Source organism: Ornithorhynchus anatinus, chromosome 14, assembly GCF_004115215.2.
Source record: "Ornithorhynchus anatinus isolate Pmale09 chromosome 14, mOrnAna1.pri.v4, whole genome shotgun sequence".
Lineage (NCBI taxonomy): Eukaryota > Metazoa > Chordata > Mammalia > Monotremata > Ornithorhynchidae > Ornithorhynchus > Ornithorhynchus anatinus.
Genome location: NC_041741.1, coordinates 39771538 through 39788911, shown reverse-complemented (window position 1 = coordinate 39788911; position 17374 = coordinate 39771538). Strand labels below are relative to the sequence as shown.

General features: G+C 43.3%; 1 protein-coding gene across 1 annotated transcript in view; it reads right to left on the bottom strand.

Annotated features, from left to right (window-relative positions):
* The window catches only part of TXNRD1 (thioredoxin reductase 1), a 50476-nt gene extending 34804 nt beyond the window's left edge, over window positions 1–15672 (bottom strand). The window contains exons 1-2 of the mRNA XM_007670028.2: window positions 15557–15672; window positions 12306–12415 (exon numbers count right to left, since the gene is read on the bottom strand). The gene's annotated coding sequence lies outside the window, so the exon portion shown is untranslated. The remainder of the gene's footprint in view (window positions 1–12305; window positions 12416–15556) is intronic.
* Between the last annotated feature and the right edge of the window lie 1702 nt (window positions 15673–17374).

Below are 17374 nucleotides of genomic sequence, written 5' to 3'. Positions count from 1 at the left end.
AAGAACCATAAAAAATTAAGATATAAAAGCACTCCTTATCACATCTGAGTCTATAGGACAGCTGAAGTGAAAAAAAGGTCAAGCCTGGCAAGAAACAATGGTTATAATAATAATAATGTTGGTATTTGTTAAGCGCTTACTATGTGCAGAGCACTGTTCTAAGCACTGGGGTATATACAGGGTCATCAGGTTGTCCCACATGAGGCTCACAGTCTTCATCCCCATTTTACAGATGAGGGAACTGAGGCCACAGAGAAGTAAAAGTGACTTGCCCACAGTCACCAGCTGACAAGTGGCAGATCTGGGATACGAAGCCATGACCTCTGACTCCCAAGCCCGGGCTCTTTTTACTGAGCCACACTGCTTATCTAAGGTGCTTCTTCACTGGTTATCAATGATGGAATTCATTTATCAATGAAAATTTATTGAGCACTTACTGTGAACAGAGCACTGTAACCCATTCCTACTGCAGACAGTGGCCTCCCTATTACTGCTTCAACTTTGCTTGTCTTACCTTCAACTTTGCTTGTCTTCCCTCCAACCCCAGTTGCATTCCTCCACTGTTCTGCCCTCTCATCATCTCACATACCCCTGCCCTGCTGGGGAGGCCAAATGCAAAACACCTCTCTCGCCCTGACAACTCCAAAATACAACCACCAGAAACCACGGGAAACTCATCTCCACTACCATGTTCTTCAGCAACCTAAAAAGGGTTCCATCTTCACTACCTGCTTCCTGCTGCTCAAATCCTGTTTTCTCCATAACTACTTTACTCCTGTCGGTTTATATCTTTCTTACCAGTTCTTCTCAAATCCATTCTTTCCTTTGTTCCCTCAGCCCTATTTCAAGCCTAAAATCACCTTACATTCAGACTACTGCAACTGTCTCCTTCTGCCCTCTCCGCTCCCAACTCCTCTCCTCCTTAATCTATTACGGCAGCAAGATCATCTTTCCAAGTGCCTTTTCAAACATTGCCAGACCGATACAGTCAAGGGAGAATACCTTACCTCCAGACAGAGCAGATACTAAGAAACAATTTGCCTCTAGGTAAGTAGATGTCTACTTCCTTCAGACAAGATGGAAATTCTCAGACACACTACCATCCCTAACATCATAGGGATATTTCCTGCCAATGCCTGCACTAAACCCAGTCCACTGGAAAATTTTCCCCATCTACTGTCTTGCATTAACCATTTCCTGCATATCCACTCAGTATCCAGACTACAGGAGAGTAAGAGGAAAAATCTGTACCTAAATTTGAGATCATTTGTCATTTCCTTCATCATCATGTCACCTGGTTAGAAAGCTAAGTCCAAGGAGGCAAATGCTGACAGGGTCTTAGATGTTGCAGTTGTCAATGGCTCCACCCCAACAGATTTAGGGAAAATGTATATTGTTCAACAGGAGAGATTACAATATAATATAATGGTTTTGTTAAGAGATCTTACTATGTTGCTGAGCACTATACTAGGCACTGGGGTAGATACAAGATAATCAGGTCCCACATGCGGCTCAAAAATCTAAGTAGGAGGGAGAACAGATACTGAATTCCCACTGTACAGATGAGGCAACTGATGCACAGAGAAGAGAAGTGATTTGCCCATGGTCACATAGCAGACAAATGGCAGAGTCAGAATTAGGACCCAGGTCCTGATTCTCAGCCCAAGCTCTATCCACTGGGCCACCCTGATTCTCTATCAATTGTTTATGACAACAGTATTTGAATGCATACTGGGTGCAGAACACTGTACTAAGTGCTAACAGAAGGGAGAATGAGTATTGACTCCCCATTTCACAGAGGCAGAAATTGAAGTACTAAGAAGTTATGTGGCCTTTTTTATGGTATTTAAGCGCTTTATTATTACCCTATCTATTTTGTTAATGAAGTGTACATCCCCTTGATTCTATTTATAGTGATAATGTTATCCTGTTTTTGTTTTGTTCTGTTTTGCTCTGCTGTTCGTCTCCCCCGATTAGACTATGAGCCCGTCATTGGGCATTGATTGTCTCTATCTGTTGCTGAATTGTACATTCCAAGCGCTTAGTGCAGTGCTCTGCACATAGTAAGGGCTCAATAAATACTACTGAATGAATGAACATGCCACACACTGTACTAAGCGCTGGAGTACAAGCAAATAATCAGATTGGACACAGTTCACATTCCACTTGGGGCTCAATCTTAATCCTCATTTACAAAATGAGGTAACTGAGGCATGGAGAAGTGAAGTGACTTGCCCAAGGTCACACAGCAGACAAGTGGCAGAGCCAGGATTAGAACCACTTCCTTCTGACTCCCAGGCCTATGCTCTGTCCATTAGGCCATGTTTGCACTCAGCAGGCAAGTGGCAGAGCCGGGATTAAAACTAGTCTTTGCTCCAATCCATAATACATAGACCCTGGAGATTTGCCTGCCACCAATCGCTGTACCCCACTTGCAAACCCCACTTCCAAGGTTTCATCCAATCAATTTTCTCTCTAATCCCTCCTCCTATGCTTCCCTCAGTTCCTGCTCTCCACTATTCTAAGCAAGTTTTCCTCCCCCCTGCAGACCCCATACTTGGCCCCTCCCTCTACTGTCTTAGGCAAGGCCCTCCAGACCAGTATTTTCTTTAACCAATGAGTCCCCGGTTTCCCCAGTTCCCTACTCTTGTTTCCCCCCCATACCAGCTGCAGCAGGAAAAGAGGCAGGAAAATGTTACTGGGATCCCAAACCAAGTTGTGGACTCCCATGGGGGCTCATCTCAATATCTGTGGAAATCCCACGGTAAATAGCTGTTGCCATGGATGATGGCTCATATTATAAAATGAAGAAAAAGGACCTGGGTTTTCTAATCCTGGCTCTGCCATGTACATTTAACTTCTCTCTGCCTCAGAGAAGGATTCAATACCAGTTCTCCCTCCTACTTGGACTATGAGCCTCACTTTGGACCTGATAATCTTGCATTGTCCCAGTGCTTATTACAGTACTTGGCACACAGAAGTGCTTAATGAACACCACTATACTATTTATTATTATAACCCACACCTTTCTGTTCATTTCCCAATTTCTTTGGAGAACCACAAAACCACATGTTGGAAAATTCTCAAGAAATTATTCATGCCTTACTGGGATATATTTATATAAACCACTTTTTAAATGATGACTAAGTGTCTGATGGCAGACCTTCACAATTCACAGGAATTACACTGCTTGAGGGAAAAGGAAAAGAAGCTTATAGTATTCAAAATTATCTGCTTTCATAATGTAATCCTTTCATTCAAGACCAAATTATTGGCAGTGTTTCCAACCAAGGTGTGCAAATTGTATTGATATGCTAAACCACTTCAAGCAGGGGTAAGAAAGTGGTCTAGGGCTTTCAATCAAAGAAGTTCCATGAGAATGGATTCACCCAATATAAGTCCTAAAAAGCAACTGCAGTGTTGAGAGAGAGAAAGAGCAGAGGAGTTAAATATCAGGTGGGGATGAGGCATTCACCCTGCACAGCTTGTCAAGGGAACAGGTGTACCTTTTCAAACAAGACCATGTGGCATTGAACACCATTCTTCAGTACCTTCACTTCTCTTCACTTGACAAGCAGCGTGGCTCAGTGGAAAGAGCACGGGCTTGGGAGTCAGAGGTCACGGGTTCTAATCCCAGCCCTGCCACTTGCCAGCTGTGTGACTTTGGGCAAATCACTGAACTTCTCTGTGCCTCAGTTACCTCATCTGTAAAATGGGGATTAAAAGTGTGAGCCCCACGTGGGACAACCTGATCACCTTGTATCCCCCAGTGCTTAGAACAGTGCTTTGCACATGGTAAGTGCTTAACAAATACCACAATTTTGGGAAGCAGCATGGCTCAGTGGAAAGAGCCTGGGCTTCGGAGTCAAAGGTCATGGGTTCGAATTTCTGCTCTGCCACTTGTCAGCTGTGTAACTGTGGGCAAGTCACTTCATTTCTCTTGCCTCAGTTACCTCATCTATAAAATGGGGATTAACTGTGAGCCTCACATGGGACATCCCGATTACCCTGTATCTATCCCAGCTCTTAGAACAGTGCTCTGCACATAGTAAGTGCTTAACAAATACCAACATTATTATTTTCACAAGGGAGACAAACATCAAACAGTTGAGGGGCAGAAGATATAGTAGAGTAGAAGACCACTGTGAGACAGATTAGTATTCAAGTGTTTAAGGGATATAAGACCAAGTACATAGTCAATGCAGAAGGGAGGGCAGATGGGGAAATAAGGAGTTTAGTCTGGGAAGACCTTTCAATCAACACAAGTTGTCAGAGGAGAGCTCCCTAATTCCCAAATGGCATTCTATTCAAATCACATAGTAAAAGCAATTGGTCTCAAAACCTGGGTGCATTTTGATTACATAACTGAAGCTCAAGAAGTAATATCTTAACCAGAGTTGAGGGTTTCTTAAAGGCATTTGTTAAGTGCTTACTATGTGCCAGACACTGTACTATGTGCTGGGTAGATACAAGTTACTCAGGTTGGATTTTGTCTCTGTCCCCTATGGGGCTCACAAGTCTTAGTCCCCATTTTACAAATGAGGTAACTAAGTCACAGAGAAGTTTGGTGATTATCCCAAGGTCACACAGCAGGCAAGTGGCAGAGGTAGGATTAGAACCCAGGTCTTACTGATTTCCAGGCTCATGCTCTACCCATTAGGTCATGCTGCTTCTCAATGCAAGTTAGCAATGGGGTGGGGGGGGAACTTAAAACCACTTTTAGGCATGTATTTGATTTCAAAGAATGCATTTTGTGTTCTAAATTGTTGGCTAAGCAAAATCACCTCTGTGGAGGATACTGGTTTTTGTATTTACTCAAGGAATATCCATTATTTGTACTATTTTGCATCAACTCATGTGTAAGTAATCCAATATTTTAACATATTAGCAAAAATAAATTATGCATTTTGACTTCCTGATTCTCTGAAGTTTACAGGGAAAAAACTTACTTGTACTATGCATTTCAATCAATGGCATTTATAGAACACTTACTGCGTGAAAGACACTGTACTAAGAACTGGGGAAAGTACAATTCAGATTGTATTTTTTTTTTTTAAAGAAAATATGGCATCTTGTTTAAATTATCTTCAAACTATAGACTGAATTTAGAACTGAAGGTTCAGGATCCATTTCAAGATAAACTCATCACAAAACATTGTCTTTTCTAAATTCTCTATATGGCTATATCATCCCTTTGCATGAAACAAGTTATCATCATTAATAGTATTTCTTGAGAGCCTAAGGGTGTGCCCCATAACATATTCCAGTTGTGTGTACTTAAAGAAATAAGAAATAACTCTGGATTACTTTAGTTAAGAATGAATTGCAAACTCAAAGAGCTTTTACGATTCAACACCTTATATGGTGTTTTAAGTTCTTTTCCTCCTGCAGTCTGAGGTGGAAAAGCCATTTCCCATGCACTGAAGAATACTAAACTGTCTTTTTACACAAAAGAAATTTAACATTCCCATTAGCAAAGGCAAGAGCAAAGTGTTTACGATATTGGGAATTGAGTCAGTAAAAAGAAAACTACATCATTAATACTGGGCTCCCTCAAGAACACGGAAAAGTACGGAGCTAGAATGCTGAGGAAATAAGACCAAACTTAAACCAAGCCATGTGGATTGAGTTAGCCCAAACCCAGGCTTAATTAGCTGAATACTCTTTGATGATGTTATTAACATAACTTAAGAATGCCAATGAACAGCATTGGCTGTTTAGGCAGCAAAGCCAAATGACAGCTGAGTGAGTCCCAGAAGTTAGTACTGAGATCGATAATTTGCACTCAGACACAAATTTCTGACGAACAACAAAATGAAGCAAGCTAGTTGTGTAGTATTGGTAGATCAGAGCTTTCAGATACATCTCCACTGGATGATTTCCTAGGACATTCAACTAAATTACTGAGAGCCATCCACAACTACCAGGGTCAAATGGCAGGGTCCTGTCATTTGGTCTCCACCAGTAAAAGAAGCCAAGGTTTAAGAAATGACTGCTCTTTGTCTATTATCTTTTTTCCTTTCATTTTACAGGCTGGTTTCAAAGCTTCAGTGGAAATCTTATAAATATCCTTTGAACCCAATACAGGTAAAGAGCCCAAGCAGCTGGAGGGTCAGGACTAGAAGCCTTTGAAAACTCAGTCGGTCACTCGTATTTATTGAGTGCTTACTGTGTGCAGAGGACTGTACTAAGTGCTTGGGGGAATACAATATAGCACTATAACAGAATTCCCTGCTCAGAAGAAAACACCAACCTGGCCTCCCAATTAATGGCATTCTCATAAACCAGCAGTTCTGAAATACAGTTTCTAGAGACAGGCAAGAAAATGTCTTCCCCTTTGGAGACTCTTACCTTTGATGCTGCTGCCAATCAGGGCTCTGGACTTGGCTCTGGGCCCAAATGTTCCCAGAAACACTTGGGACATGAAAGTCCTTCTACTCTCGGGTCTGCCATGTAAGCGACATGATTGAGAAGTGAAGGATGAATATTATCAAAACTACTTGCCACTTGGTTTCCATATTCACCCAGGCTGACAAATTCCAATAGTCATATTCCAACAGCTATTTAAATTGGTCTGTATTTATATGGGAAAACTCCAAAAAGATAAGCCAACATTTCTGTTCCCTCCAGTACTTTTCCCATAATGCTCTGAGAGTAAAACAGTAATAACACTAATTTACTCTCTAGAGAGCCTTTCATCTGTGGATCTCTAAGTTCCTTAAGAAATTCTCATAACCTGTTTGTGAAGTATTACTAATCCCATTTTACAGATGTTTCTCAGAGACTGAGTGCCTCCATGACAAGCCGCAGACCACACACAGGAAGGACTATAAGAAAGTTCTAATATCCTGTCAAAATAGAAAGAGATTTTCTGGATGCCCACTCTGATTAATTTTTTTTTTTACTAGCCACTCCAGGACTACAAAAGCGTGCAAACACATAATTGTAAAAGCTGCTGCCCAAAAGAAAAATAAGCAGAAGGCGGAAGCCTAATTCTAATTAAAGAATCTCGATCATTACAGGAATGGACCTTGCTTCCTGAGAAGTCTTGAATCACATACTAGTGCAATCACCCACACTACACACCCACAACATTTTTATCTCAAAGACAATTAGCTCTGTATTTTAACTGTCAGGAAAACAACACATAGCAACTCATTCTTCGGCATAAAATATATTTTAGAAGTCCTTAAAAAAGAAAGGTAGTATTAAAGAGATGCTCTTATCTATTCAGGGTTTTTGAGTATTCTAATTTAATATGAAGAAGGGATACTTGAAAATATCTTAAGCTCACTGCTTCCCACCTAATCTAGCCAGTATGTTGATCAAGCTGGGAGAAACAGTATTAAGAATACAGAGAGAAAACATTTTCAACATCAACTTCACCAAATCTCATTGGTAACCAATTTCAGCTGACATTTGTAGACCTAGAGAGAGAAGCTTTTTGACACGATTAAAAGTGGGTTTTGTGGCCCACACTAAGAATGTTAAATTTGGAAAGTTTTGAGGTTACACAAAGTACATAAGTGTATGAACAGGACCAGACTTCTGGTCAGGATCTAGAACAACCAACTACTGAAGCAAGTTAAACATTATCTGGCTCACTCCTGAAGGGCCTCCTGCTTGATATCTTAAAAACAAGTTTCTAGAGGTGAATAGCTATGATGGGCTGGAGTATACCTGAGGCAGCCACAACTAAACAAACAGCCCCTGCTCACCCAACAGCTGCTTGCCTACTCACTGGTGCAACCTGAAACTTTTCGGATGAGGAGACAAGCAGTTACCTATGGCTCTTCTACGGAGACAGGAAGCAGAGGGCAGGCTACAGTGGTTGGGGAAAAAAGCTGGCATAGGGGCCTGGTTGCCTGGCATGTATAGCTAATAATGATTGATAAATGTTTACTAAGTGTCATGGTAATCCTGTTATTGATAACCAGTAGCTCTCAGACTTTTCTGTTAGAGGGAGATTACCAGGGCCCATAAAAAAAAAACACACATTTCCACACTGTTGTGAAGCAAAAGGCAATTCCCTCCTTGGTTTTGACCACGAGGCTAGCCGGAAAGGGCAAAGCAGAAAAAGTGGTTAAAGAAAAGAAGAGGGGATGGGTTACTGATCACATTAAGAAGCCATTCTACTGTTAGACTGTTCAGAGCTTCTCTTTCTCATTCACTCATTCAATAGTATTTATTGAGTGCTTGCTATGTGCAGAGCACTGTACTAAGCGCTTGGAATGTACAATTCGGCAACAGATAGAGACAATCCCTGCCCAATAATGGGCTCACAGTCGGGCTTCCCCAATACCATGACCAAATTGTCCTGTATTAATTTTTGAATCCAAATGTGCAGACTGGTGAATAAGTGCTGGATAAAGAGACAAGGGGAAACAGCTGTATTGAAGGTAGGTACCTCCAATTTAAAAAAATGCTAATCAGTGGGGAGAAACTGAAAAAAAATCAATTGAATTTATTGAGCATTTACTATGTGCAAGGCACCGTACTAAGCACTTGGAAGAGTACAATATAACAGAGTTGGTAGACATTCCCTGCCCACAGAGATCTTACACTTTAGAGGAAAAGTCAGTCAGGGCTGTTCTTCTGCCTATTCCAAACCACCATCAGCCCCTTCTCTTTACCCTCCTACAGGTGGAAAGGCAGTGAAAAAACTGCTAGTGGGAACACAAGGGAAGAGGCTGTAAGAGGACCACAGGAATGGCCCAATAATGTCACAAGTACAGCAATAACCAGGGCCAGCCAAGAAAGTAAACCATTTCCAACTTGGACCTGAAATCGTGTGTTTGCCTCTGACACCGTTTCAGTATGCACGCATGTGGTGTGGTACGTTTCTAGGCTTGCCTGCAGTCCTACGTATGGAATGTCAGTGGGTCAACTTTTAAAATAAATGGGGATGTTAAGCAAGAGCCAGAGTTTAAGAACAAAATGAGGCGTGAAGTGGATTAAATGAAAGAATATCCTGTGGTTATGAACATGATGTATGCAGATAATAAAAGTCCATAAAGGAACATTTTTTTCTATCCTGGTAAAATTGTTACTTCTTCCAGGTGAGAATCTAGCTGCAAAACTGAAAACACATTTCGGGGAATCACTTCTTCAGTTGCCTCCCTTTTTAGTTTTGCTTTTACTGAGTGAACAGTAGTATATTATTCAACACCTCAATAGGCCTGCCCACCTGATTCTCCTGCCTCCACCTGTTCTATCTCCACCTACACTTTTACTCCCACTCTCTAGCTTCTACCCTATGCTCCACTGACAATTATCTTCAATTTTTTTCTGCACCTTCACCTCTAAGCTGCCTAATTTTCTACCCACCCACCTTCAAATACTTCTTCCTAATTACTTTTTCTTAAAAAAAAATATTCCTGAACTAAATAAGAGGGCCTGAGGGAGGCCAGACATACCTTTGGAGCCTGCCGGATACTCATCTTTTCCCTAGGCAGGGTACCATACATTCTTTGTCACTTAGGTTACTATCAGAATTCAGTGTCTACGAAATGATAAGATCCCACAAAGGGTACTTAGGAAAAAAAAACCATGGCTTCCCATCCAGACCAGATGGGGTCACTTTAATCAAAACCTATCTCCGTTCTACACATAACAATGGATCCTACACAAAAATTAAAAGTCACTTAACATCCTTACACATGACATAAGGAGGATGTAACAAGGAAATTAACTTTCTCTGCATTTGTAATTTAGGGGGTTAAAACTGGGGTGGACTTAGGCTCTGGATAAAGTGCCAAATTTTGTGGGGAAGTGGTCAGAAAAAAGGTTAACATTTTTTCAAGTGCAATTTGGGCCCTATAAAAATATCTGACCACATTACAACAAAATAAACATCATAGAAGGATTCCTTATAGGATTTCAGGGTGCAGAAGCATGGTCACCACAGATAATAACTATTATCATCACCATCATTATGTGCTTATTTTGTGCAAAGCACTGTATTAAGCACTGGGGTAGAGACAAGATAATCATGTTAAACAATCCCAACCCCACATAAGGCTCACATTCTAAATAGGAGGGAGAACAAGTATTTAATCCTCCATTGCATAGACTGTGAATTTAGAGGCAGGGAACATGTCCGCTAATTCTGTAGTTCTGTACCCTCTCAAGTACTTAGCACAACACTCTGCACATAGTAAGTGCACTAATGATTGACTGATTTTGCAGATGAGGAAACTGAGGCACAGAGAGGTTAAGTAACTTGCCCAAGATCACACAGAAGACAAATGATGGAGCAATGATAAGAACCCAGGTTCTCTGACTCCCAGGTTTGTGGCTCCTTCTAATAGGCTATGCTAGTTATCACAGATGTGATGAGGTACTGGATAAGGACTTCCACAGAAGCATGGTGTAGTGGATAGAGAATGGCCTGGGAGTCAGAAGGTCATGCATTCTAATGCCAACTCCACCACTTGTCTGCTGTGTGGCTTTGGGCAAGTCTCTTCGCTTCTCTGTGCGTCAAGTATGTCATCTATAAAAAATGGGGATTAAAAGTGCAAGCCCAATGAGGGACAGGGACTGTGTCCAACCTAACTTGTATCTACCCCAGTGTTTAGAACAGTGCTTGGCACATAGTAAGGGCTTAACTAGTAACATTATTATTATTAGTGTGCAAGAGACAGATTCCTCTTTAAGTGGGAAAAAAAAAATCAGAGAAAATGGTTATGAGGTTCAAAATAAAAATTACTAATTTTTTCTTTAATGAATTATCAATCCCTTTGCTAAAAGATAAAAGCACTGTTTTCAAAGTTTATAATTTTTTTATTAAAACTATTTTATATTTGAAATTTTATAGCTATAAAGGCTGACAATAGATCGGTTTAAAGGTGGCAAAAAAGTAAAATTCATCCCTGTGTTACCTACTATAATATAAACTTTAAAAAAAATGGAATATGGTAGGCATCTTTCCTCCCCTCACCCAACTCTCTTCTAATTCATTTGCTTTCTACCTTCAAACTTTGACCCACTTCGAGCACCACCACTTCAAAGGTAATATAAAGCCCTTTTGTAATTCAGTTTCTGTGTAATGCAAATATAATAAACTAAAAAGAATCACACCTGGCTGCTAATTAAAAAAAAAAAAAAGCTGGGTGCCAGAGTTGATTCCTCGTGCATTTAAGAAGATATATTCCTATATTTTGCTCAATTTCTCTATGCATAGAAATCCCACCCCATTAGAGTATTAATATTTGCTTTATAGTTTCTAAAACCACTTTGGATACCACTAACTTTAGTGGAAGTTCACAAGGACTCAAAACAAACACATCTGATTGGGAAAAATGCTGCGAAGATTTCATGCCGATAACCACAGTCAGAAAGCACTTCACAAATATTAATTCATTAAAGCACACCTACATTTTATAGCAAAGAAACCAAGTTCTGGGAGACTGAACCATTCCCAAATTATGGGTAATGGCTCATTTTGAGCCAAACGATGAAACACTTTGGGCATCTATTTGACTTATCAAAATCTTGCCTCTGGTGACCTGGCCTGGCTTCCTTCTCTTCCTTTGACTTCCCACCTGCCTGAGGATGGACAGGCAAGCCAACAGGTCCTGTGGTCAGGGCAGGCAAACAGGCAGGTGGGCAAGGAGACAAGCAAGCCCAACCAAGCACACAGCCTTCCACCTGCTGCTACTGAAGTGACCTCTCAAACTCTTTATCTCCTTAAAAGGGGCTTCTCTCCTTCAATCACAGACCCACATTTCCTTCTTTTCCTCCAAACCCTACTCTCTCTTTCTTCCCTTTTTTGCTCCCCACTCCTGGGGCACCCAACGGCCCCGCCTCTCTCCCAGGCTGCTGGGTCATCTGACCAAAGATCTGAATTAATACCACAACTTTCTGAATGGGCTCAAAATGGGGACCTTAAGGAAAAACTTGCCTCCAGGTCGCACCCACTCCAAATTCCCACCCCTGAGGCAAGGGCCCCACAAAACCACACAGTTCACATTTCTGCTACAAAAGTTACTCTCTTCAGGAAGCTTTTTTTTTTAATTATAAAAAAGGATCCACTCCATTTAAAAACTAAAAACTATTAGAATTTTTTTAAGCCCCATTTGATTCACAAAATTATTTTAAGGGTCCTCTCTGAAATATTTTCAGCTACTATAATTTACACGTTTTTTGTTAGAGACAAACACACCCACGCAGCTTTTTCTATTAAGATCATAAGCTTGGTTTACAAGTAAAATTTGCCTAAATGTTCAACATACACAGCATTTAAAACACAGGGTGCTCCCTTGTGACGACCAAGGCTCAAACCGTACCGTTCACGTATATCCTACCTTCAGTGTTTTGGCATGACCTCCTATATGCTCCTGTTTCACAAATACAATAGGGGCTGCGGTTTCTGAAGTTAATTCCAACAGAGCTTCCTGGAGTTTCTGACAATCCTCTGTGACACAAAATAAGAGAGGGCAAAGTCTGTAATGTCTTCCTTTATGAAGGCAGCAAGGTGAACTGAAATCACGAGGGGGAGTGGCTTCTTTCACAATTAATTCACTTCCCTGTGACCTTCATTACTTAACCCCGGGAATAAAATACAATGTTTCCTGAGGCTATGATGACTCAAATTGCAACGTTGGCATGACTTGGCTTTATTTCAGCCAAAGACAGAAACTCCACATCCTGGGAGTTTAACTGATTTCAGAACATGAAGTTCATGAATTTATGTGGTTACAAACAAAAGTATTTACTGCATATCAAGACATGTGGATATAGAGGCCCTTACCACAGAATTAGGAAAAGAAGTCTTAATGGCTCATGAAAACTAAATCCTTTACTCTTTTTTTTTAGTGGTAATTTGTTAAGTGCTTACTATGTGCCAGGCACTGGGGTAGCTACAAACAATTCAGATTGACCACAGACCATGTCCCAAATGGGTATTGTCTTAATCCCCATTTTACAGATGACGTAGCTGAGACATAGAATCCAAGGTCACACAGCAAGTAAATAGTGGAGTCAGCATTAGAACCCAAAGCCTCCAACTTCCTGGCCCAAGCTGCTTCTCTTCATTGATTTACATGAAGTGGGAACATTGTTATATACCTAAAAGGTATTTTAAACATAGCTTTTCTAATTTTTAAAATAGCTTTTCATTTGGTCTGAAAATATTTGATATACACAAAGTCCCTAATGCCAAAGAACCTTCTTAAAATATTTTTAAGCACAAGCTGGCTGGTCTCTTGAAAGTCCAAAAATACAAAAGTAGTATTCAAGATAAACACTAGGGTACATACAAGATAATCATATCAGATACAGTCCTAGTCCCACATGGGGCTCACAGTCTACATAGGCGGGAGAATAGACATTTACTCCCCATTTTACCAATGAGGAAGCCAAGGAACACAGAAATTAGGTGACTTGTCCTAGGTCACACAGAAGGCAATGGTAGAACTGGGAGAAGCAGCATGGTGTAGTAGAGAAACCACACGCCTGGGACTCAGACAGTCATGGATTCTAATCCCATCTCTGCCACTTGTCTGCTGTGTGACCTTGGACAAGTCACCTAATTTCTGTGTTCCTTGGCTTCCTCATTGGTAAAATGGGGAGTAAATGTCTGTTCTCCCGCCTATGTAGACTGTGAGCCCCATGTGAGCCTACTTGTTTTGTTTTGCTGTCTCCCCCTTTTAATGATAATAATGCCCATTGTAGGGCAGGGATTGCCTCTTATCTGTTCCCGAATTGTAAATTCCAAGCGTTTAGAATGGTGCTCGACTGAATGAATGAATTCTCTGGGCCTCAGTTACCTCATCTGGAAAATGAGGACTGAGACTGAGCCCCACATGGGATAGGGACAGAGTTCAATCTCATTTGTTTGTAACCTCCCCAGTGCTTAGTACAGCACCTGGCACATAAACACTTAAATAGCACAACTATTACTATTATTACTAGATCGCCTGATTTACAGACCTGTGCTCTTTCCACTAGGCAATGCTGTTTCAGGGGCTTTCATTCAAGAGCACAGCAGCATACGAATATGAAAAACAGGCACTATCATCCCACCTTGCAGAAGGGAAAACATGTAATTCCTTCATGCCAGGGTTTCCCCAAATCACAGAGTGATTCAAAGATGAATGGACAACTAATCCCCAGATGTTACCATCACAGTGTCATTTCAAGATTAAAAAGTTAACGTTTTGGAGTACCCCTCAGGGAGGTAACTGTCAAACCACCCCACGATTTCCCTCTTGGTCCACAAGGCAGCCCTTGTTAAAGACAGAGCATCAAGCTGGACAAACCATTTGCCTGATCCTTGTTTTATCCATATATGCCAGCTCAGGGGTAGAAACCGGGAGAAGAGGAGGAGGAGGGGAAGGAGAATGGGGGGAGGGAGAAGGAGAAAGAAGGAAAAAAGGGAGGTAAGAAGAGAAAGAGGGGAAAAATGAAAGGGAAAACAGAGAGGGGTGGGGAGAGAGATGAAAGGGGAAAACAGGGCGAGGATGAATGGGGAGGACGGAGAGGAGGATGGGCAATGTCGGAGAGGGGCAGGAGGTTGAAAAAACAGTCATTTGCCATTTAAAAGTCTCAGCCTCCAGCGCACCGCACAGGAGAGCACCATGTTTACACAGTTGCTATAAACAGCCCGACTTGTTATCTAGCAGCTGATGACCCATTCACCCTCCCCAGGCCCAGCTCCCCCAGCCCCAACGACCCCAGCTCGCCCAGCCCTCTTCCCATCCATCCTCTCCAGGCCTAACTCCTCCAGCCCTCTCCCCATCATACCCTCCCTAAACCCAGCTCCCCTAGCCCCAGCCCTCTATCTACCCACCCCAGTCCCAGCGCCCCAGCCCCCTCAGTTTTCTCCCCATCCACCCTCCCCAGGCCCAGTTCCCCCAGCCCCTCCAGCTCCCCCAGTCCCAAAGGCTCCAGCCCTCTCCCCAACCACCCTCCCCAGCACCCCAGACCACTCCCCATTCCCCTCCCCAGGCCTAGCACCCCCAGCCCTCTCCCCACCCACACTCCCCAGCCTCCCAGACCACTCCCTCTCCCCAGGCCCAGCTCCCCCAGCCCCAGCCCTCTCCCGAACCACCACTCCCCAGCCCCCCCAGACTACTGCCCATAACCCCTCCCCAGGCCCAGCTCCCCCAGCCCCAGCCCTCTCCCCACCCACACTCCCCAGCCCCCCCAGACCACTCCCCCTCCCCAGGCCCAGCTCCCCCAGCCCCAGCCCTCTCACCAACCACACTCCCCAGGCCCAGCTACCCTAGCCCCAGCCCTCTTCCCAACCACACTCCCCATCTTCCCTTCCCAGGCCCAGCTCCCCAGCCCTCTCCCGAACCACACTCCCCAGCCCTAGCTCCCCCAGCGCCCCCTAGACCACTCCCTATCCCCCCTTTCCCAGTCCCAGCTCCCCCGGCCCTCTCTCCATCCTCCCTCCCCAGCTCCCCCAGCCCTTTCTCCATCCCCCCTCCCCAGGCCCGGCTGCCCCAACCTTCTCCCCCTCCCCAGTCCCCAGCTCCCTCAGCCCGATCTTTCCATCCAGCCCAGGCCTAGCTCCCAGGGCCCCCGGCCCGTCGTCGGGGGGGTCTCTTACACAGGTCCGATGAGCCGAGGCGGCGGAGTCCCTTACAGAGCCCCAAGGAACCGGGGCGGCCGGCGCAGGCTTCCGGCCCAAGTGCACAGCGCGGGCGCCGGCGGCAGGAGGGAGGGAGGAAAGAGGGAGGAGGCTGGGGCCTGGGGAGGCCTGGGGCCATACCCTCCAAGCCCCGCCTTTAGAGCTAGGGCAAAATGCCAGACTCACAGTGACAAAGCAGAAAAAGAAAAAGAAGAAATCCCCCCACACCAAACAAAAAGCACGCCTTTGCTCCCAAGGGTGGCTGCCGCTTTTGGAGGGTTAAAAAAAAAAAAGTAGGGTATTTTGGTAAGCCCTTCCTACGGTGCCGGGCACTATTCTAAGCACTGGGGTCGACAGAAGGTAACCAGGTTGGACACCGTCCCCGGCCCACGTGGGGCTTAAATCCCCATTTTAGAGAGGGATAATGGAAGGACAGTCCACTGAAGGGACTTGTCCAAGGTCACACCAATGACGAGTGGCGGAGCTCGAAATGGGAACACAGGTCTTTATGATTAATTGTGCCGGTTATTTTTTTTAATGGTATTTGTTAAGCACTTACAATCAATTATCTGTCTTTTAGACTGTGAGCCTTGTTGGGCAGGGATGGTCTCTATCTGTTGCCCAATTGTCCATTCCAAGCGCTTAGTCCAGTTCTCTGCACACAGTAAGCGCTCAATAAATATGATTGAATGAATCAATCAATCGTATTTATTGACCGCCTACTATGTGCGGATCACTGTACTAAGCGCTGGGGAGAGCAGAACAATGCTTGACACATAGTAAGCGTTTAACAAATATCATCATTATTGTAGTGCCACAGAATTAGCCGACATTCCCTGCCCATAAGAAATTTACAATCTAGAGGGATACTATGAGCCAGGCACTGTTCTAAGCGCTGTCTACGTAACTGAATAATCTAATTAACCTGTCTAGGTCATTCACTTGCCTTCAAGGTGGTGCTTTTTGACTACACACACAAATCACAACACAACACACTCCCTAGATCTCCCCTCCCTGTCTCGATCACCGGAACAAATAGCACCAGTCTTGGGGAATTCCTGAAAAGGGAGGTAAAATTAAAAACCAGTCTTTCACTACAACCTGCCCTAAGGTAATGGAGTCATCTGTTGGGGAGTTTCCCCATTTAGAAGGATGTTGCCAGACTCTTAGGAGGCTTTTTTAGTCCACCCTGACTAATCCTGAAAGGAAAAAAAAAAGGGGAAACATTACGGAAGGAGCATTGCTTAGTGGATAGAGCACGGGCCTGGGGTCAGAAGGACCTGGGTGCTAATTTCGGGTCTGCCATTTGTCTGCCGTGTGACCTTGGGTAAGTCATTTCACTTGTCTGCACCTCCGCTACCTCAACAGTAAAATGGGGATTCAGACAGTGAACCCCATGTGGAACAAGGACTGTCCAACCTGATTATCTTGTATTTATTTCCAGTGCTTAGTACAGTGGCTGGCACATACTAAACGCTTAACAATTCCATTTTAAAAAAAAGACCGACAAAAACATTTCCGGCCACACACCCTCGATTGTGCATATTAACAACACTACCAATGAAAGAAAGCAGCTTCTTAGCTAAAATGATGTGTCACTTAGCTCAACTATCCAGTGGAGGATGGGGAGGGGTGAAAGAAGGGTATATATGTCCATAGTCTAGATATAATAATCCCATGTATGATTATTAAATATCCGACTATATATGTCCATAGTCTAGATAATAGTTAATAATCATAATTGTGGTGCTTTTTAAGATCTTCTATGTGGTAAACACTGTACTAACTACTGGGGAA